This window comes from Grammomys surdaster, unplaced genomic scaffold (genome assembly GCF_004785775.1).
Source record: "Grammomys surdaster isolate TR1022 unplaced genomic scaffold, NIH_TR_1.0 61, whole genome shotgun sequence".
NCBI lineage: Eukaryota > Metazoa > Chordata > Mammalia > Rodentia > Muridae > Grammomys > Grammomys surdaster.
Genome location: NW_021604563.1, coordinates 11,522,638 through 11,544,372, shown reverse-complemented (window position 1 = coordinate 11,544,372; position 21,735 = coordinate 11,522,638). Strand labels below are relative to the sequence as shown.

Sequence of the window (21,735 nt, the reverse complement as noted above, 5' to 3'; positions counted from 1 at the left end):
AAAATGATGGGTTTTTTTTTTTTTTTTTTTGAGTGGTACTTACTTGGATATAACTCCTGGGTTAAAGATTGGGGCTTGTGACTCCTTCCTTTATCAGTGTTGAGATCTCATCTGGCAGACCTATATACAACAGTCTTATGCATGTTACTAGACTCTGTTAGTTCATAAGAACATTATTCCTGCTGTGATTAGAAGGCCTTGTTTCCTTGGTGTTCTCAATTCCCTCTGGCTCTTAAGATTCTTCTTCTTGTTTTTCTTCAGGGTTCCCTGAGCCCCAAGGGAAGGGTTTTTGTCCTTGTATTTCTTTATACAGGAGCATTCAAGGTTAAAAGATTTATAGGTGGGTTGGGGTTCTTGTCTCTCCACTGGGGGTCCTCTCTGACTAATGGAGGTTGTCTCTTCAGGTCCCATATTCCCACTGTTGGTCATTTCAGCTAAGGTCACCCACACTGAATCCACAACCCCACATCAGCAGCTACATATGTCTATTAATTCCCCTGGCCCTCTGTGTCACTCTCCTGTCTCTGTCATAACTGACCCTTTTCACTCTCCTTTCCCACCCAGGTTCCTCCCTTCTTCTGCCTTCCATGATTATTGTTCCTCCTTTTCACTGTGATTTAAGCATCCTCATTTGGGCCTTTCTTTTAGTTTAAATACTTAGGTTCTCTGTGGTGTATCATGAGTATTTTATATTTTGGGCTAATATCCATTTCTCAGTGAGTACATACCATGCATGTACTTTTAGGTCTAGGTTACCTCCCTCAGAATGATATTTTCTATTTCCTCCATTTGGTGCAAAATTCAAGATGTCCTTGTTTTTAATAGCTGTATAGTATAAATTAACCACATGTTCTGAATCTATTCTTCCATTGAGGGACAACTGGGCTATTTACAGTTTCTGTCTTTTATGAATAAGGCTGGTATGAACATAGTGGAGCATGTGTTCCTGTGACATGATGGAGTAACTTTTGGGTATATGTTCAGGAGTGGAGTGGTATAGCTGGGTTTACAGGTAGAACTATTTCCAAATTTCGGAGGAAAAGCAAAATTGATTTGCAGAGTGGTTGTACAAGTTTACACTCCCAACAGCAATAGAGAAGTATTCCCCCTTCTCCACATATTTGCCAGCATGTAGTCTCATTTGATCTTTGACCTCAGCCATTCTGTTTTGTGTAAGGCGGAATCTCAGAGTCATTTTGATTTGAATTTCCCTGATGGCTAAAAATGGTAAACTTTTCCTTAAGTGCTTCTCCACCATTTATGATTCTTCTTTTGAGAATTCTCTGTTTAGCTCTGTACCCCATTTTTTGAACTACATTATTTGGCTTGTTGGAGTCCAACTTCTTGAGTTTTTTATGTATTTTGAAAATTAGATCTTTATAGGATGCATGAATAGTGAAAGTCTTTGCTCAATCTATAGATTTCTGGTTTATAATACTGAGAGTGTCCTTTAAGGACACTTTCAAGAGGTACCATTTATCAACTGTTGATCTAGAGCCTGAGGCATTGGTGCTCTGTTCAGGAAATTTTCTTCTGTGTCAATGCATTCAAAGCTATTTCCCAAGTTCTCTTCTGTTAGATTCAGTAGATGGTTTTATGTTGAGGTCCTTGATCAACTTGGACTTGAGCTTTGTACAGGGTGATATATATGGATCAATTTGCATTCATCTACATTCACACCTTAGACCAGAACCATTTGTTGAAGATTTTTTAATTTTTCCACTGTGTAGTTTTGGCTTCTTTGTCTAAATTCAAGTGTCCATAAGGGTGTGAGATTATTTCAGAGTCTTAAAATTGATTCCCTTGGTCAACCTGTCTGTCTTGGTACCAATACCGTGCAGTTTTTATCACTATTGCTCTGTAGTACAGCTTGAGGTCATGGAAGTATATTATTCCACAAGTTGTTTTATTGTTCAGAATTATTTTGGCTGCCCTAGGATTTTTGTTTTGTTTTCTGTATGAAGTTGTGAATTGATGGTTCAATGTCTGTAAAAATGTGTTAGAATTTTGATGGGAATTGCATTGAATCTGTAGATTGTTTTAGGTAAGATGTCTATTTTCCCTATGTTATTCCTACTGATCCATGAGCAGGGAAGATCACTCTAAATTCTGAGGTCTTCCTAAATTTCTTTCTTGAGGAATTTGATGTTCTTGTCATAGAGATTTGTCTCTTGCTTGGTTAGAGTTACACACAGATATTTTATCTTGTTCATGGCTACTATGAACAGTGTTATTTCCCTAAGTTTTATCAGCCCCTTTATCGTTTGTATAAGGGAGAACTACTGATTCTTTTCAGTCAAATTTATATCCATGCACATTGCTGAAGTTGTTAATCAGATGTAGGATTTCTCTCATAGAATTTTGGTAGTAGCTAATGCATACTAGCATATCATCCTATAATAATGATGCCATAAAACTTCTTTTCAATTTTTATCCTTTTAATCTCCTTTTGTTGTCTTATTTCTCTAGCTAGAACTTCAAGTAATATATTGAATAGATGTATAGAAAGAGTGGGCAGCCATTATTTTGGCCCTGATTTTAGTGAGATTTCTGTCATTTTCTCTCTATTAAGTTTGCTGTTAACTATTGGTTTGTTATCTATTGTTTTTATTAGGTTTAGGAATGTGACTTGAATTCCTGATCTCTAATCTTTTAACATTAACGGTTATTAGATTTTTAAAAAAGGTTTTCCTCAGTTTCTATTGTTATGTCTCTTTTCCTTTTCTGATTTTGTTAATTTGGATACTATCTCTGAGTCTTTTAGGTATTTTGGCTAAGAGTGGGTTTATCTTGTTGATTTTGTCAAAGAACCAGCTCTTGGTTATCTTGATTTTTTTTATTATTCTCCTTATTTCTAATTGTTTTATTTCAGCCCCAAATTTGACTAGGTCCTGCCATCTACTCCTCTTTGGTGTTTACCTCTTTTGGTTTTAGAAATTTCAGGTGTAATGCTAATTTGTGGCCCGCGTGTAATCGTCTCGCCAGCAAGAACACACGCGGACACCACACTAGGATCCTTTCGCAGCAAACGTTTATTCCAAATGAAAATGGAGGAATAACCCAGGCCCGGAAAAGGCACTGCTTATATACCCTTAGAGCGGTGTGTTCACCTCTGATTGGCTGCTTACTCGTTGCCCACTAAAACGCCGTGGGATGGGCTTTGACTTTGGCGCGTTTTTACCATAGCACATGCGCAGTTTACTTGTTTACTAGGAGGAGCACCGGATGCCAGTGCCATCTTGCAATGGCAGATGCTGCCAGCACAAGCTGCGGCTTCCTACACCTTCCCCTTTTTTGTTTTATTGCAGAGGGTGGTAGTTGAGATCCCTGGGAAGGTTTCGTAACTCCCATATTTGGGGATCTCATGGCGGGTCTGAGTCTCTTTGGAGGGCGGTGCTCAAACTCTTACCCATCACTGGGTCAGCCTCCCCACCCGGGGCTGCCCTGTCTTAGGTGGCCGAGGCTTATCCGTCCGCTCCGTCATTGACTTACCAGACCTTCTATCCATGGAACGAACACCTTAGTGGGCAGGGACTGTGTACAGATATGTTTGAGGCTTCATAGGGTGTCTTCACCAAAAGCTCCTGGGGTACAGCGGCTGAGGAATCTGCCTACTGGCTATTTCCTTTTGTTTTGTTAAACAGGCACTGGTCAATGTCCCGTGTCTTAGGCTAGCTGACATTCTTCCATAGCCAGCACCAAAGAATTGTAAGCTCTCTGTCTTAGGCTACGAGGGTCGCGCACCCACACCTGGCATTCTCAGAATGTGTGCCCCAGGTTGTGGCCACTCGTAATGTCACCGGGTAAACTCACTGTTCGTGTTGTACCTCTGGCATATGGCATCAACCTATTCCCGTTGTTGGGACCAATGGCAGCTGGCCTGGAGACGAGAAGATGGAGCTGCCCTTGGCCTGTTTGGCACGGTACCAATATGACTCTAAATCAAGCCCGATCAAGCAAATTCTATCATGGGGGAATAAGCGATCAAGGACTAATAGTTTAAGACGGTCTCCCTTACCCTACCAGGTGCAATGGAAACAAGTCCTCTGGGTGCAAGGGCTAAGGGAAACAGAAAGAGATGCAAACACCCATCCCTGTGCAATTGAGTCATCTCCTAGGGGTGCAAGGGCTGTTTGCCTCAAAATTCAGGTACCAGAGCTACACAGACAAGGACCAGCCAGGCCAAGACTCCTCACCGACCCAGTGCAATAGGCAAATCCCTTGGGGTGCAACGGCTGACAGCCCAACATTTAGCATCACCACTAGTGAGGGGGAGACTACTTATTTTCGAAGCAGTGATAGCCACACTGCAGGGGAAGCCCCTAGTTCTATAGCCACAAGCGCCTGGGCAATAATAGCCTTGTCACGATTTTGTTGAGCTCTGAGTTTGCAAACCAACCAAAGCATGAACACTAATCCGCAACATAGGGCGTACCAAACAGGCCTACTCCCACCCACTTAAAAAAAAAGGGAAAAAAAGAAAAGCTGAAGAGATCCAGGAGGAGAGTCCCTCAGTCAGGGACAGATCCATGCGTGTCGAGTTGATGGCCACCACAGCCACTCTCAATTTTTGAGTGTCTCATCGAAGTTTTCTGACCAATTTCCTGCAAGATATTGAAACAATTTCCTGGACAGATTAGCTACATTATGTCTGACTGGTATGGATTTTGGAAAGGCAGATAATATGGCCCATCATTGTTCCCCCGATATACTAGGAATCTGTATCCCTTGGATCAGCACGAGGGCTGTCATCAGAGTTTGGAGGGTCCGCCTGGGTGTCATCTTCTAATATCGCGAGTCATCGCGTCAGTCACTCTGGTAGCCAAAACGGGTTGTCTTCTTCCTGTGGAAAAACACAAACCACTCCCCTGGCTCTTATTAAAATAGGATCCGGCCCTTTCCATTGTCCAGTCAAGATGTCCTTCCATTTGACCATCTCTTTTGGCCTGTCAGGCTCTAAACAGTGACGGTCAGCAGCTGAATGGCCCTGACTGTCCAGATTTTTAAAAAATTGAGGGTAAAAAGTGCTATAGAAATGGTGACTCGTGGCACTGAGGGTAGAGCCTCCTCGACTCTTCCTTTTTGTTTTATTAGATAAGACTTAAGAGTGTGATGAGCCCATTCTATAATGTCTTGTCCTTGAGGGCTATAAGGGAGACCCGTCAGATGGGTCACCTCCATTTGGCGACAAAATTGTCCAAACTTTTGAGAAATGTAAGCTGGTTAAATTAAACTGTGTTTGTATTGCAAAAGGGCTGTTGTGAGCACATGAGTAGCAATAATGTAAACAGCCAACAATTTATCATAGTCTATATAATTTATCTTTTGATAACTAACAGCTTACTCTATACTTTTACAAAGCTATTTATCCCTCATCAGTTAACTGTCGAGGGGAATTAGGACTTGCATCTCCCTTGAGAATATCCAACAGAGGTTTTCGTTCTTCTATGGTAAGCTGAAGATGAGGTGTTAGCCAATTAATATCTGTTAACAACTTTTGAGAATCATTAAAAGTAAACCATTTTTTGTATGTACGCCTGCAAGCCAGAAGAGGGCACTAGATCCCACTACAACTGGTTGTGAGCCACCATGTGGCTGCTGGGAATTGAACTCTTAATATTTTTAGTTGTGAGTCTAGACTTTAATGGCGGAACCATCTCTCTAGTCCCAGTTATCCATTCTTATTGGAATTTTCTGTGCCACAATCTGTTTAAGATATAACTAAGTTCCCAAATACTGAAAAGATATTGTCTTTTAATCTTTTCTGGAGTGATAAGCACTCTAAAATTTAAAGCTCATTGTATTAGGGCAAAGGCGTACAGAAAAACTCTTTTAGAGAGATCAGCTAACAAAATATACAATGAAAAATATACACTGAGAGATTTAAATGTTTAACTTTTCATTATCTCTAACTCCTGGCCCATAAGCTGTTGTGAATTTCTTTTGAGTCTGAGGCTGACACCTCCCTAAGGAACAAACAAGGCAATAAACAAATTCTAGAAAACACCCTTTTAGAGGCAGGTCAGGACAAAAGGAATGTCTGAAATCCAAGCTCTTGCCTCGCCCACTCTGTGTATAGCCTTAATTTAAATGTAAATATTTTTAATCTTGGCCTATATCCTGAGGCCTGGCCCAAAGATTATCCTTCCTGCACCAAGGACAAGTTTGTCGTTGTAACCTTGGTCACCTGACTGTTGCTCAAGCCTTTGTTCCTGGGACAGTCACTTTAAAAACTATCTAAATTTCTACATTTAAAACATGTTTTATCTCTACGGTTCTGTGTAAGCTATGGCCAGACCCTGATTGTATGAGGGTGCAATTTCATCGCAAAGATGTATGTATCTAAGTCTGTCTTTGCTTGTATGGTCTGAGAGCTGTGTAGGCAGTTCAACCTGATTAACACTGCCTTCACACTGACCTTCTTCTAGAAGCATGTTAAGATCCCAGTCTATGTTCCTGTCTGAGCATTCATCATGGCACTATGATTTTTACTCGTACCACTCCAATCTGAGCTCCAAATCAAGTAATCTCCTCCTGACAAAATAGCAAACTCTGCTCTATCCTCTTCTGAACCATAAACATGGATGAGTCAAAGAATTCCAAACTCACAATTGAACTGCCAACTGTAGTCAATGGAATACTGACAGTTTAACTAAATTTTTAAATTTCTTTTGTAACATTAGAGTATAACCATTAATTTTGAGAAGCAAAACCAGAAGCAATGTAAACAATCTATTTTTTCTAAAATCAACACCAAGTAGATTACCTTTACGTTACAAAGTTTTGGTGCCAATTCTTATATATGAATGTATGAAGCAGTTTTTACTATCTCATTTAAGAGATACTGGTTTCTGGTTTCTGAATGACTATAACACTGAGTTAGTTTTACACCAACTTTCTGTTACCAAGGTTGTAAATTTCTAATCACACCCAATAATTTAAGCCAATAATCTATAACCAAGACATGTAGAACATTTTTATACTTTTAAAACCAATTAGAAACAAAATGAAATGGCTACATATCTTATTTTTAGAACAAACAAAATTTGTTGCCTTTTCCAGCTGTAATTTCAAGAGAAAAGCACCTTGTCACAGAGATTTTTCTAGGACAAAACAACTCTTAGCTTCTTTATAAAACCCGAAAAGCTACTGGTCTCTTTTAAAAGCAGCTTATGCCAACAATCAATTCCTGGAAAGGCTTTTTCAGCTCAGCTCAACTCTTAGCTACAGGTGTAGGGTAACTTATCAGCCTCTGTTGTGTAAATTAAGACTGCCTTTAAAACAAAGTTAAACTAGCCCAAGAGTTGGATCAAGCAGTTTTAACGATCTTTTCTTTTGAACATGTAACAAACACAGAACATTTAGACAATGAAACAAAAGACAAACACAAACACGTGGACATTGGTGTGCCAAGGACAGACAACAAAGAAGGACACCTAAGAGCTACAGAGAAATTCAGGATGTCTCCCGAATTCTCTTCTGTTCCTAGGAGAGCTCTGAAATAGCCTTTTCATTCTTTTTTGCTGACACAGCTCAGAGAGAGGGCAACTGTTTTTCTAAAACCCTTTCTCTCTCTCTCCCATATTAGGGAGAGCAGCTTTTACTGTATTTTTACTGTATTTTGCCAATCATTCGGAGCCATTACCATAGTGGCAAATCTCTCAAGCTGCATAACTGTAAAATTAGCATCAACTCCATATTTGTTAACCAATTCAGCAAGTTCTTTGATAGAGGCATATTCTACAGGTGCGTGGACACTGCCTCCCCCCACGTCCTCAAATACTGGAAAGGCTTGTAACATTCTTCTCTTGTCTTCCCCTGAAAGGAAGGAGTCTGAGCAGTGCTTGTCCGCATAAGGCGGAAGTGTGCAGGGAACATTAGGTTGGGAGGGCACTACAGGCCGAGAGGCCATGCGGCTCCTATCTCCTGTTTTCCTTTGCTTTCGATTTCGCGGCGGCAGCTGCTCATCTGGCTGGCATCTTTCCTCCTCATAGCGGACTGTCTCTTCGTCCAAATCCTCCCATTCAGAGGAAGTTAGCTCCTCCGTCTCAGAGCCACCAAGCCCCAAACCCTCCGGCTCCTTTACCAGATAAAGAGGTTTCTTTTCTGGGGCCTTTTCTCCTTTCCTACGTTCCTCCTCCAGGGCGTACTTTCCCTCATCTTTCGCTTCTTTGGACTTGTGTGTCTTTGGAAGCGCTTTTTTTCTTAGACATTCCTTTTTTCCTTTTTTCTTTCTGAGCTCTTAAGCACTTATGCTGCTCTGTTTCTGACCCGCTGGCCTGTAATCCGTCTAGCACACCCTGGCCGGCCACTACAGTTGAGTGGCATTTCTCATCCCGCAAAACCAGAAGGAAGAGAACGAACGCCGCTAGCACAATAGCGAGAGCTTCTAGAGTTCCTGCCAACTGGGGAGGGAGATGAAATAGATCAAGGCCAAACATGTCTCTCAGAGCTTTACCTTGTCCTGCGGTTCTGGATCCACTCCACAAGCAGAGGGTTTTCTCAAACAGCGCAGGCGATGGTGAATTTTTCCCGGGTCTCGGCACCACTTGTGGCCCGCGTGTAATCCTTCCGCAGAAAATGTTTATTCCAAATGAAAATGGAGGAAGACCCCAGGCCCAGAAAAGGCACTGCTTATATACCCTTAGAGCAGTGTATTCACCTCTGATTGGCTGCTTACATCGTTGCCCACCAAAACGCTGTGGGATGGGCTTTGATTTTGGCGCGTTTTTACCATAGCACATGCGCAATTTACTTGTTTACTAGGAGGAGCACCAGATGCCAGCGCCATCTTGCAATGGCGGATGCTGCCAGCACAAGCTGCGGCTTCCTACACTAATTTGCTAATGTAGGATCCCTCCAATTTCTTTTTGAAGGCACTTAGTGCATAAATTGCCTTTTGCATACTGCTTTCATTGTGTTCCATAAGTTTGGCTATATTTTGCTTTTATCTTCATTGAATTCTAGAAAGTTTTATACTTTATTTCTTCCCCGACCAAGTTATCATTGAGTAGAGAGTTTCCATGAGTATGTGGGCTTTCTGTTATTTCTGTTGTTGTTGAAGACCAACCTTAGTCAGTGGTGATCTGATAGAATGCAAGGGGTAGTTTCAAACTTCTTGTATCTGTTGATACTTGTTTTGTGTCTAATTATATGAAGAATGTTGAAGAAAATTCTGTGAGATGCTGAGAGAATTTATATTTTTTTCTTTAGGGGAAAATGTTTTATAGATATCTGCTAAATCCATTTGGTTTATAACTTCTGTTAGGTTCATTGTGTCTGTTTAGTTTCTGTTTTGACGACCAATCCATAAATGTGAGTGGGGTGTCAATATTCCCCCTACTACTATTGTGTGATTTCCAATGTGTGTTTTGAGCTTTTGTAAAGTTTTTTGTTTTTATTTTTGCTTTGCTTTGTTTGTTTCTTTGTTATTAGTTTTTTTTTTTTAATGAATATGGGTGACGTTGAATTTAAGGCATAGATATTTAGAACTGAGACTGTGTCTTGGTAGATTTCCTAGGTATTCTGTCTCCACAGTTGCCTCCATTTGTGATTTCTTTGTTGGATATATATATATATATATATATATATATATATATATATATATATATTTGGTATCTGACAGTTTTCTTCATTTCCTTCATTCGTTTGACTGTATTTTCCTATATTCGTTAAGAGATTTATTTGTTTTCTCTTTAAGTTCTTGTACTTGTGTTTCTTTAAGGGAATTATGTATATCCTCTCTAAAGGCCTCTATAATTTTAATGAGATGGGATTTAAGGTCAGAATTTTGCTCTTCAGGTATGTTAGGATATCTAGGTATTGTAGTAGGAGGAGAACTGTGTTGTAATGGTGTCAAATTGCACTGGCTTCTTTTGATTATATACTTGTGCTTGTCTTTTGAAATCTGATTGTCTCAGATGTTACATGGCCTGGTTGTCCTGTATTAGAGCAGATCTACCAGGAGGCAATGTGGTGCTATGTGTCTCCTGGCCTCCTGGATTGCAAGATTTTCTGAATCTCTTGTTAGAGCAGGCTTCCTGTGGCCCTGATTAGACCAGGCCACCTGGGAGATAGGCAGTGATTTGCGATAGGGGACAGGTGTTCCAATCCAGTCTGATTGCAGGTAGACTTACAAACCAGGAGGGAAGTGTGGCCAAGAGAGGGTGGGACAGAGCTCTGGTCTGCTCTGCTCTGCTCTGTTTTGTGATTTCCCAGCTTGTGTGAGTATTGGGGCAGGAGCCTGACATTTACCCTAGGTTTGGAGAGTCCTTCTGAAAGAGAGGCACTGCTCTGGTATTGAGGATCTGGTGTTCCAGTCTGCCACAGGTACAGGTAGAGGTGCAGACTGGAAAGGTGATGGGCAAGATTGTGTTTTTGCTTTACTATTTCTTATTTTAAACATTTCCTTATTTGTATTTATATGTATGAGCATTTGGTCTGCATGTATATATGCTGGGTGGCAGGTATCTGGAGTATTCAGAAGAAAATGTTAAATTCCTGAAACTAGAATTATAGATGTCTGTGAAACATGTATGTACTGGGAAAAAATCTAGGCTATTGTATGAGAGAAAGAAAGAAAGGAAGGAAGGAAGGAAGGAAGGAAGGAAGGAAGGAAGGAAAGAAGGAAGAAATTATTCTTAAAAGTCATATTCTTAGCATTACATATAAGAATGTTGTTTATAGTTATATTCTATCATGTATATTTTAATGACAAAAGTCTCAGCTAAGTCGCAAGCACATTTGCAAACTATGTTAAAATTATCTAAGTAGGTATATAAATACATCCTCACATATATTTATATGCTATTGTGCGGTAGCTTTTCTTCAGGACACATGAAAAATTGTCTGTTCAAACCAGATAGACCACTGATGAAAGACCAATGAAAAGACTGAATTCATAGTTTAGTTAACCTCGGGTTTATAGGGATTACTTACAAGGGTGTAGATGAGGGGATCCTTAGAGAAACAGTAACAACACAAAGGGAAAATGTCTCAAAAGCTGAATCCCCAGGGAACGCAGTGTGTGACTTATAGCAACTCATTATGTCCCAAAGAGGACCCTTCCCAGGAGTTATTCCTGCTTAAAATGGGCATGAACAGGGGGTTGTAAATATTGCAACATATTTAGAATTGTGAGTTTCTGTTACTTCCTGAATCTTCTAAACCTTCCTTTTCCCTCTAGGGATTTTTTGTTGTTGTTGTTAAGAGTAAATGGCTACACAACACAGTCTATGAGAAGATAATACATGTAGAAAGAAATTCATATTTCAGTGATTATGCACCTGTAACTTCAGCATATCTTCTACTACTAAATTGAAGTGCCATAGTTACTTCATAGAATTCACTGTATGAAATTCAAATAATCTTTGTGTTCTAAATACTTCTATATTACTTATTTTTCTGTTGTTGTGATGAATCATCATGACAAAGGCAACTTATAAAAGAAATAGTCTATTAAGGTGTATGATTTAATAGTGATTAGATCTTTTTATGTGAGGACAGAGGCAAGGCAACACACAGCTAATATGGCTATAGGTGCAGGAACCTGATGGCTCACATCAGTTTAAACCTCAAAGAAACTCCTGAGCATCATAATTTTTCCCACCAGCAAAGTGGTCCATTCCAAACTCAATGTAACAGTGCCACTAACTGGGAACCAAGTACTAAGTAAATTAGCCTATTGAAGACATTCACAGGCAATCACCACAGATTGCTTTTGTTGTTATATTTTAAATCCTGAAAAGTAAGATGTGTATACTTATACCCAACCAGTGGACAGAAGCCAGGAACTCCTGCGGTTGAATTAAGGAAAAGCTGGAAGAAGCTAAGAAGGAAGGCAGCCCAGTAGGAAGACCAGCAGTCTCTAACCTGCATCCCTGAGATCTCTCAGACATTGAGCCATCAACCAGGCAGCATACAAGAGCTGGTCTGAGGCATCTGATACAAACACAGCAGACTACTGCCTGTTCTGGCCTCAGTGATAGAAGATGCACCTAACCCTCTAGAGACTTGAGGCCTCAGAGAGTGTGGGGAGGGTGCTATGTGGTGGTATGTGGTTGGGGACATCCTTTTTGAAACATGGGAGGAAGGAAAATTGGGAAAAAAGAAGGAATAGTCAGAGGGCTGACAGGAGGGAGATAATGACTGGACTATAAAAAAGATTAAAGATTTAAAAAAGATATTTTAAGTATAAAAATATTTATGATTAGTTATATACAAAAAAATGAGGTAGCAAAAGCTTGAGAAAATATGGGAGCCTCAAAATACTAATAAGATTGTAGGCAATGGACATGAAACTAGAAATTTTAGAGTTTAGGTCTGATTAAATTATGACAGTGTGTATATATTAAAAACTAAAGTAAAATAAATGTTTATGGTCTGTATGCTAATAACAATTCAATATTTTCACTGAAAATTACATTTGATCCTTTTCTTTTTATAGTGTAGAGCAAGGAATATTCCTGAGAATTTTCATACAGCTTTTGTACAAATGAAGATGAGCAAAGACCAATTCTCACCTGCATCTTTTCAATTTTCCCCAGCTCAAAATAAACAATATGTCAACCTGAAATATTTGGGGGTAGCATACTTAGCTACTCTAGCATTTCCACTTAATCCCAAAGGAAGAAATATTATACCTACTTAAATTATGTCTATTATTATTATTATTATTATTAGTAGTAGTAGTAGTAGTATTGACTGTATTTATTTGTTTTCTTGTTTGTTTTTTAAGACATGGTTTCTCTGTGCAAAATTTCTATAGTTCTTTCTGTCATAGAACTTGCTTTATAGATGAGGCTGGTCTTAAACTCACAGAGATCTGTCTGCTTCTGCCTGCAGATTATTAGGAGTAATGTCATGTGCCACTATACTCAGTATATATCAATTATTTTTGTGCTGATTATCTAATGTGAAACATCACACCAAAAACTAAAACCTCGAAAAAGGCCATTGTCCTATTTTTCCTACATGCAGCAATCCAAAAATATTAAGTTGGTTCTATTTCTTAGCTACTGTAAATATTGCAGCAATAAATGTGAGTATGAACTAAACTGAGAATTCATAACAGAGGAATCTCAAATGTCTGAGAAGCTCCTAAAGAAATGTTCAAAGTCCTTAGTGATTAGAGAAATACAAATCAAAACGACCCCGAGATTCCACCTTACACCAATCAGAATGGCTAAGATCAAAACCTCAGGTGACAACACATGTTGGCAAGGATATGGAGAGAGGGGACAACTTCTCCATTGCTGGTGGGAGTACAAACTTGTACAACAACTCTGGAAATCAATCTGGAGGTTCCTCAGAAAATTGGACATAGATTTACCTGAAGACCCAGCAATACCATTCTTGGGAATATACCCAAAAGATGCCCCACTATGCCACAGGGGCACATGTTCTGCTATATTCATAGCAGCCTTATTTGTGATAGCTAAAAGCTGGAAAGTAGCCAGATGTTCCACAACAGAGGAATAGAAACAGAAAATGTGGTTCTTTTAAACAATGGAATACTACTGAGCTCTTAGATCAAGGGTATCCTGCGTTTTGCAGGCAAATGAATAGAACAAGAAAATATCATCCTAATTCAGACCCATAAGGACATGCATGGTATGTACTCACTAATAAGTGAATATTAGCCAAAAAAATGTACAGAATACCCAAGATATAGTCCACAGAGCTCAAAAAGGTCAACAAGCACAAGGGCCCAAATGAGGACATCTCAGTCCCACTTGCGGTGGGGAAGAAATCAATCACATTTGGGGATGGAGGGAGGGACCATGGAGGGAAAGTGGATGGAGGTGGAGGGGAGAGTGGAACCTGATCTGGTATTAGGTGAAGAAAAAGAACTAAAGCCCTGAGGGCAAGCAGAAATAATGAAAACATGGAACATAGAAAGGAGGAGGTTCAAGGGACCCTCCAGAATGCAACACAGATCTGGGAGATGAGAGACTCTCATAACTCAAAAGACAGGGACTTTAGATGAAATGCTGAACATTAGGGAGAGGGAATTTACAGAGCTCACTTCCAGCACAAAGACAGGGCATCAAATTAAAGCGTTACCATCCCATAGTCAAAACTCTGACCCGTAATTGCTCCTGTTTGAAAGAACTACAGGGATGGAAATGGAGAGGAGCCTGAGGGAACGAAGGTCCAATGACAGGCCCAAAGTGAGATCTAGCTCAAGTGGAGGTCCCAAGGCCTGATACTATTACTGAGGCTATGGAGCTCTCCCTGAATGAGACCTATCATGACTGCCCTCCAGAAGAACCAACAAGCAGCTGAAAGAGTCAGATGCAGATTTTACACCCAACCAATGGATAGAAGCTGCTGAGTCCTCTGGTTGAACTAGGAAAAGGCTGAAATAAATTGAAGAGTAAGGCGACCCTGTAAGAGTGTTGGACAACACTCTTGCCCAGAGGTCGTGGGCGGTAGTGTGGGCGGCGGTCCTGGGGCGAGCTGTTAAGTCACACTGGGCAAAGCTGACCAACAGCAGAGAGAAAGGCTTCCTATCCCCCTGCCTGGTGAGCTGGTGCACAGCAGCGGGCGTGGGCATCCTGGGAACCTCAGCTCTCAAGAGAAAGTGTCCTGCAGCCCACTAGAACAAAAGGCTTCTCTCTCCCACTCCCGCACTGCCACGTGGGTTTTGACCTTACAACATGACTTCAGGATTCCAAGAGACACGTAGAGCTGAAGACATTTATTGACATGGTGATGTGTCTGGTGTGCTTTCCCAAAAAGTGTAGGAAGGGGTTTGTTTATATATTGGAAGGGGGAGGGGCCGGGCCAGGGAAATCCTGAGGCAGAGGCCTGTTAGTTTCGTGTCTTATGTGAATTGGCAAGGACTGTATGTTGAATCTCTGGGTTTTGGGGGTGTGGCAGAACACCTGGGGTTCTCCATCCCCACAATCCACCCTTTTTTCTTTCATAAAAGGAGGTGAAAACTCTGAAGGTGGAGATATAATTTAATGTAGGTCACGTGTGGGGATGTTATTCTCATTTGACAAATAACTGTGGGAGTGACTGTGGAAGCTGAAGCTGAGAGAGCTAGAAGGCCTGGGAGGCTTGAAGCACCTTCCGTGTCAGAGGCTAGCCTCAGAGACTAGGGTGTGGGGCTTCTAGGGCTCTGCTACCAGGATTTCCCACCTTCACAGCCTGTCACCCACAATTCACTCTCAGGAGAGGTATCATCTGTAGTGAAAATAAAAGAAAACACACAGACTGGGGGGTGTAGCACAATCAAGCCAAGGGTAATTGGAATTGAGGGTTGGGGTTGGGAAAGCAAGGAGTCATTGAATGAATTAAATACTCATTGTACAATTTGAGAATAATGACATCTGATTAATCTAAATAGACATTAGGATTTCTTCACTAACACTTCACTTCAGCTAAGTGACTTTGGCAAGAGTTCATCCACAGCTGGTAGCGAGCATCTCTGGGTCTTCAGTCAGACGAGATGACTGGGAGAGGGCAGCTTGGCAGGTTCCAGGAGGCGGCGTTGTCTCGGCATCAGCTTGTCTCTGTTGGATCTGTGGATATAATCACAGGGAAGCAGCACCTCCAGCGGGGAGGTATCTGGAAAGCCTCGATATTAAGAATGAAATCACTCCTGGAAAGCCAAAGGTGTTTGAGGAAATTGGATGGCTGAAGGAAAAAACATTCTGTTAATAACACCTGGGGTAATCATCCACAGTTTGTCTGCGAAGGAAAATTAGTTGTTTATTAAAAGCTGAAAGGTGGTGGTCAGCATGTTGATTTAACCTGTGGAAGTAGATTTAGATGACTTTCAAACCTTGAAGAAATTTTAAAAGTTGAAAAAAATGTTGAGAATATATCATGAGTGTTAGAGAGAAAAGGAAACATTTAAACAAAAAGCGAAAATTTTTTGGTTGAAAAGCACAAATGTTGCTGTAGGTATCTCTGTTTGGGAGAAAATTATTAATGAACAGTTAAAATCAGTGGGGGAGGGGGCCTGTTAGAAGTCAGGGCATTCCTCCCTTTGTTTTTCTTAGAGAAAAGAAAGGCTAACTTTGAAGAAAAGTTCAAAGGGAGAATCATAGAAGTTTGATAACAGAGTCAGAAGGAGTAAAAGGCTGTGTAAAGCTGAGCCATGGCGGGGAAGATACCTAGAGGCTAGCATCTAGAGTCAGCAGCTCTTGGGAGAAGGCGGTCGGCAGTTCTCAGTCAGAGGGGGAGGGGAAAACTTTTGTCAGCAGGCAGCGTGTAGCAGCTCTCAGGGAAGAAGTTTTATTGTTCTTTAGAAGCCAGCAGGCAGAGCACAAAGGCTGACCTCTGGGGGAGGGGTAAACCTTTTGGCAGGCAGATTGTGAGAGATTTTTTGGGGAAGGGGTAAAGAATGAAATCCACCATCTTGTAGGGAACAAGTGGAGAAACTTAGTTTTTGAATTAGGCGGAAGTTAGATTGTAGTTAACAATTAGAGGAAAGACGTTAGTTGGGAACAAGAGAAGCAGAGAGGAGGTGGAGGGTGGGTGGACAGAGGTGTAACTCACGGTTTTTGCAGGTACCAGCGAGGAGAGCTTCTGAGCTGGCTCTGTGTATATTGTCCACCACTAACCAGGGGGAAATGGTGGCCCGTGTGTCTTGGGAGCACGCAGGCATAGAGTTGTCTATGTCTCTTGTCTGGAGCGGATGTCTCAGGGAGGCGGAGATCACCATAGTGGAGAAGCAGGCATAGAAAGCTTGGTGTTTGGGCAGGAATGAACTAGTCAGATCTCAGCGGGCATTTGCGTAAGACTCCCGTATCTCTGCTCTGGGCCCTAAACGCCACGGGGGGGGGGGAGAGCATAGCAGGGCAGAGATTGTGGGGACGTGTGACTGTGTGTCTGAACACACCAGCATGCCTATGTGGCCTCTATTTCAAGAGTCTGTGGACACACAGACCTTTGTGGGCGTGAGCTGGGAAAACAGGAGTCTAGATACTGTGTCTCGTTGGAAGTGACTCTTTCATTCTTGGAGTTGTGGACATCGTGCCCCATATTGGGCGCCAGATGTTGGACAATGCTCGTGCCCGGAGGTCACGGGCAGCCACGCTGGCTCGAGCAGGAGCAGGAGGGGATGCAGGTTGCGGGTGGCAGAGCAGCGGTCTCGGGGCATGCTGTCCAGTCACGCTGGACAGAGCTGACCGACTGCAGAGAGAAAGGCTTCCCATCCCCCTGCCCCATGAGCAGCGGGCAGGGGCATCCAGGGAACCTCGGCTCTCAAGAGAAAGTGCCCCGAGGCCCTCTAGAACAAAAGGCTTCTCTCTCCGGAGCCTGAGGGAAAGAAGGTCCAGTGACAGGCCCAAGGTGAGATCTAGCTCAAGTGGAGGTCCCAAGGCCTGATACTATTATTGAGGCTATGGAGCGCTCCCTAAAAGGGACCTATCATGACTGCCCTCCAGAAGAACCAACAAGCAGCTGAAAGAGTCAGATGCAGATATTTACACCCAACCAATGGACAGAAGCTGCTGAGTCCTCTGGTTGAACTAGGAAAAGGCTGAAAGAAACTGAAGAGGAAGGCGACCCTGCAGGAGGACCAGCAGTCTTAATTAATCTGGATACCTAAGGTCTCTCATACACTAGACCACCAAAAAGGCAGCACATACCAGTTGTTATGAGGCCCCCAAAACATATACAGCAGAGTAGTACTGGGTCATCAGAGATGGCATACATAACCCTCAAGAGACTTGAGGTCTTAGGGAGTTTAGATGTCAGGTGGGGTTGAGGGATGGGTCCTGTAAACAGCCTTGTGAAGGCAGTGGGGTGGGTTGGAGGTATGGGATGTGGAAAAGTCAGAGGGTGGATTGGGGGGGAGAGTAAAATGTGTAGTATAAAGTAAATACATTAAATTAAATATAATAAATATGAATATGAAATTATATGGGTGCTATGACTTGGAGTGATTGGGATTGATCTCTGTCAGCACATAAAAGTACACAGAAAATGTGACACATTCATACAACAAAGTTTTATTCAGTTATAAAAAATAAATCATAATATTTCAGAAAATGGATAGAATTATAAATTATTTAGTGAAATAAGCAAGACAGAAAGATATGCTGTATGATTTTTTTCTACATTTCAATTTTAAATTTAATTGTGTGCGTGTTTGTGTGTGTTGTGTATAGGCTGAAAAATAACCATGCTTATAGGAGTCTTGTAATTTCAACTACAATGGATGTGAATAAATTACCACCTAAAATAATACATGTCATATAGAAAGTTCAAAAATGAAAATGTTCTTATGTTTTTCATATCATAATACCATCTCTAGATTTTTTCTTTTCTTTCTTTTTTCTATTTGTCTTTTTTGTTAGTTAGTTAGTTTGTTTGTTTCTTGAGAGAGTTTCCCTATATGGTCTTAGCTAGAAGTCACTAAACAAATCAGGATAGTCTTGAACTCAGAGATCTGCCTAAAGGTCCAAACCACCATGCCCAGCTCCTCATCCCTAGAAATTCTGATGTATTTTAGGTATCAATTATTTGCCAACTTTTCTTTCTCTGTAAAGATTCATGTCATCTTGATTTGGTAATTTCTTTGAGTTTATCTATCCTGTAAAATCCACAAAAATGTATAAAATCATTTAAAATTACTTTCCTAGATTAATCAGAAATTTTCAATCATAACTAAAGAAGAAATATAGGAGTCCTCCTATCATGCCCCCTAAAATTTTATAAAGATGTTTGTTTTTATCCTTTCTATTTATCTTCTTTTTTGTGAGTGCAGTGAACTTTTTGATGGTATTCAAGAAAGTCGGAGTCCCTTGGCCCCTCTTGATATTATGCGGATCTGGGATGGAAACTCTAAGAGAGATGGTCAGTATTGGGGGTCTGAGTAGGGGCAGGGAACCCTCAGCAACTGAGAGTCTCTTTTATGCTCTCCTGTTTTTGCTAGAGTAAATAGTCCAGGATTTCTTGTTCTTTGGAGTTCATGTAGGACATGAGGTTCACCACCCTGTTGCTGTATTCATTGTCATACCAGGAAGTGAGCTTTACAAAATTGTCATTGAGAACAATGCCAGCTACAGCATCAATGGTATTAATGTGTGGGTTACTGTTGATGTTGCAAGGGGTAATCTGGGTAGCTCAGGGTACCCTGTAGTGGGCCCTTGGATGCCTGTTTCACCACATTCTTGATGTTATCATACTTAGCAGGTTTCTCAAGGCAGCATGTCAGATCCACAATGGATATGTTGGGGGTAGGAACATGGAAAGCCATTTCAGTGAGCTTCCTGTTCAACTTAGGGATGACCTTGCCAACAGCCTTGGCTGCATCAGTGAATGCTGGGATGATGTTTTGGGCAGCCCCACAGCCATCATGCCACAGCTTTCCAGAGGGACCATTGACAGTGTTCTGAGTGGTAATGATGGCATGGACCATGGTCATGAGCCCTTCCATGATGCCAAAGTTGTGATGGATGACCTTGGCCAGTTCTTAGTACAGGATGCATTGCTGACAATCTTGAGTGACTTTTCATATTTCTAGTGGTTCATACCCATATATCATGATAGCAGAGAGCATAGCAGTAAGCAGGCAGGCATGATACTGGAGTCATAGCAGAGAGGTTACATTTAATTTCAATGTTAAAAGAATGATGGGAGCATCAGCAGAAGTGGCAACTGTGATGATCCCTTTGGCCTGACAGTTCAAGTGGCCCTCAGCCTTCTCTATGGTGGTGAAGATGCCAGTAGACTCTATGACATATCCAACACCAGCATCACCCCATTTGATGTTAGTGGATCTTATTTCTGGAAGATGGTAATGGACTTCCTGTTGATGACAAGCTTCTCATTCTCAGGATTGACTATGCCTTTGAACTTGCCATGGGTAGAGTCATACAGGCACATATAGACCATGTAGTTTTGGTCAATGAGGAAGTCATTGATTGCAACAATTTCCACTTTGCCATATGTAGGTGAGAAGGCAGAACTGGTAACAAGGTTCCCAATATGGCTAAATATATTCACACTGACCTTCACCATCTTGTGTATGAGAGGAGGCTGGCACTGGACAAGAATATGTGGCTGTCTCTGGAACAGGAAGGAGTAGAGAGCCTTTGTCTTCTTTGGATTCAGTATTGGATTGAGTTCTATAAAATGTAAATTAACTATAAAAATGAAAATAACCTATTTGACTAATATATATGAATCATATATTTAAAGGAAGAATATTTTGACAATACATAATTGTTTAAATAAAGACAGTGTGCTATGGGAAAATAGCTGCAGCAGAGGTCCTGGAGGCTTTACACATGGCAGGTCCCACGTACAGGAAGAAGTCTAAGGTTCCAGAGGCTGGAAGCATTGACGATGGCAGGCCCCAATGACCCAAGGAAGTCCTTGGTTTCAGAAAGGTTTATTGCCATGGTGGATGGTGAATGGATCTGCAAGTCCCCCCCCCCCCGTGAAACTTAGGGCTGTCCTGAGTTAAATAGGGAGGGAGAAAGGGGTGGGTCTGAGGAAGAATCCTTAATTTGTTCCACCCTCTGGCCTTGATTAGTATGTAAATCTCTAGGGCCTGAGGCCTATGGTCACTCCCTCTACCTGTGCACTTTGGGAGGGGCTGTAATGGCCTACATGACTGAACAATGTAGGTCTATGGAGACGAGACTGAGTTAGGACTCTGGGTTCTGGGGATGTGGCAGAATGGCTGCTGTTTCTCCCTTGGAGTCTTGGGGTTCCAGGCCCATGCCCAGCCATGAACCAGGATACACTTACACAGTCCCATAGTGTGCTATTTCACCATAAAGTATTCTTTACTAAGGTCATGCATTTGATTCCTAGATGCATTATAGATTATGCTATTTTAAGACATAGAGGTAATCAAAAGCTTGCTTAAATTTCAGGATTGAAATGAAACACTGTTAAATAGATTATTTTTCTCTTAAACTGAAAGGAGATTTCTAATAAACCTCATTTTGGGAAAGGCTTTACATAAGAAAAATGTTAATAATAAAGTAAATAAAGTTATAAAGCAATGTTAAAAATTGTGATTCTTGGACATTCAGCAGGTTACAAAATGTGAGCTTCATTTGCTAATGTTTAATATTAATAAAATGTCTCCTTCATGAACTAATGATGATTAAATAAGTTTTCATACAAGTAACATTCAATATGTATTAAGTTTAAATATAATTAATATACTTTATGAAATGCCATGTACCATTTTGATAACTTGAATAAATTTTATACTTTTTCTCTGGTAAAGAAAGTCTAATGTCCACTGTATCATTGGAACAGATGTGTGTGTGTGTGTATGTGTGCATGTTCACACATGTGTTAATCTGTCTCCAAGTGTGGGCAGATATTGAGTATCTTCCTCTATTTCCCTGAAACTGATATTTTTTTAGACAAATTCTCTAACTGAATCAGAGCTTAATAATTAGGTTACACTGGTTAACCGGTGATTTCCAGTGATCCTCCTACTTCTGGCTCCTTAGTATTCATATCATAGGACTGTGTCCCCACACACCTTTTATATGACTTCTGAGAATCCAAATTTAAATTTATTTAATTTTAAATCATTGTCATTAAGAGTAATATTCATCACTCATTTTTTTATGCCCAAAAGGCATCATGTCTTCAATTGAGCTAAATATTTAACACTTTAATTTTTTTCTGCATGCTTTTGTAATAGGTTTGGATTTTTACACCCCTGTTTACATTTTGATTTTGTTAGAAAGAAAGAAAGAAAGAAAGAAAGAAAGAAAGAAAGAAAGAAAGAAAGAAAGAAAG

General features: G+C 40.9%; 1 pseudogene; it reads right to left on the bottom strand.

Moving 5' to 3' along the window:
* Positions 1 to 18,891: 18,891 nt before the first annotated feature.
* LOC114626786 lies at positions 18,892 to 19,983 on the bottom strand (annotated as a pseudogene).
* Positions 19,984 to 21,735: the final 1,752 nt, after the last annotated feature.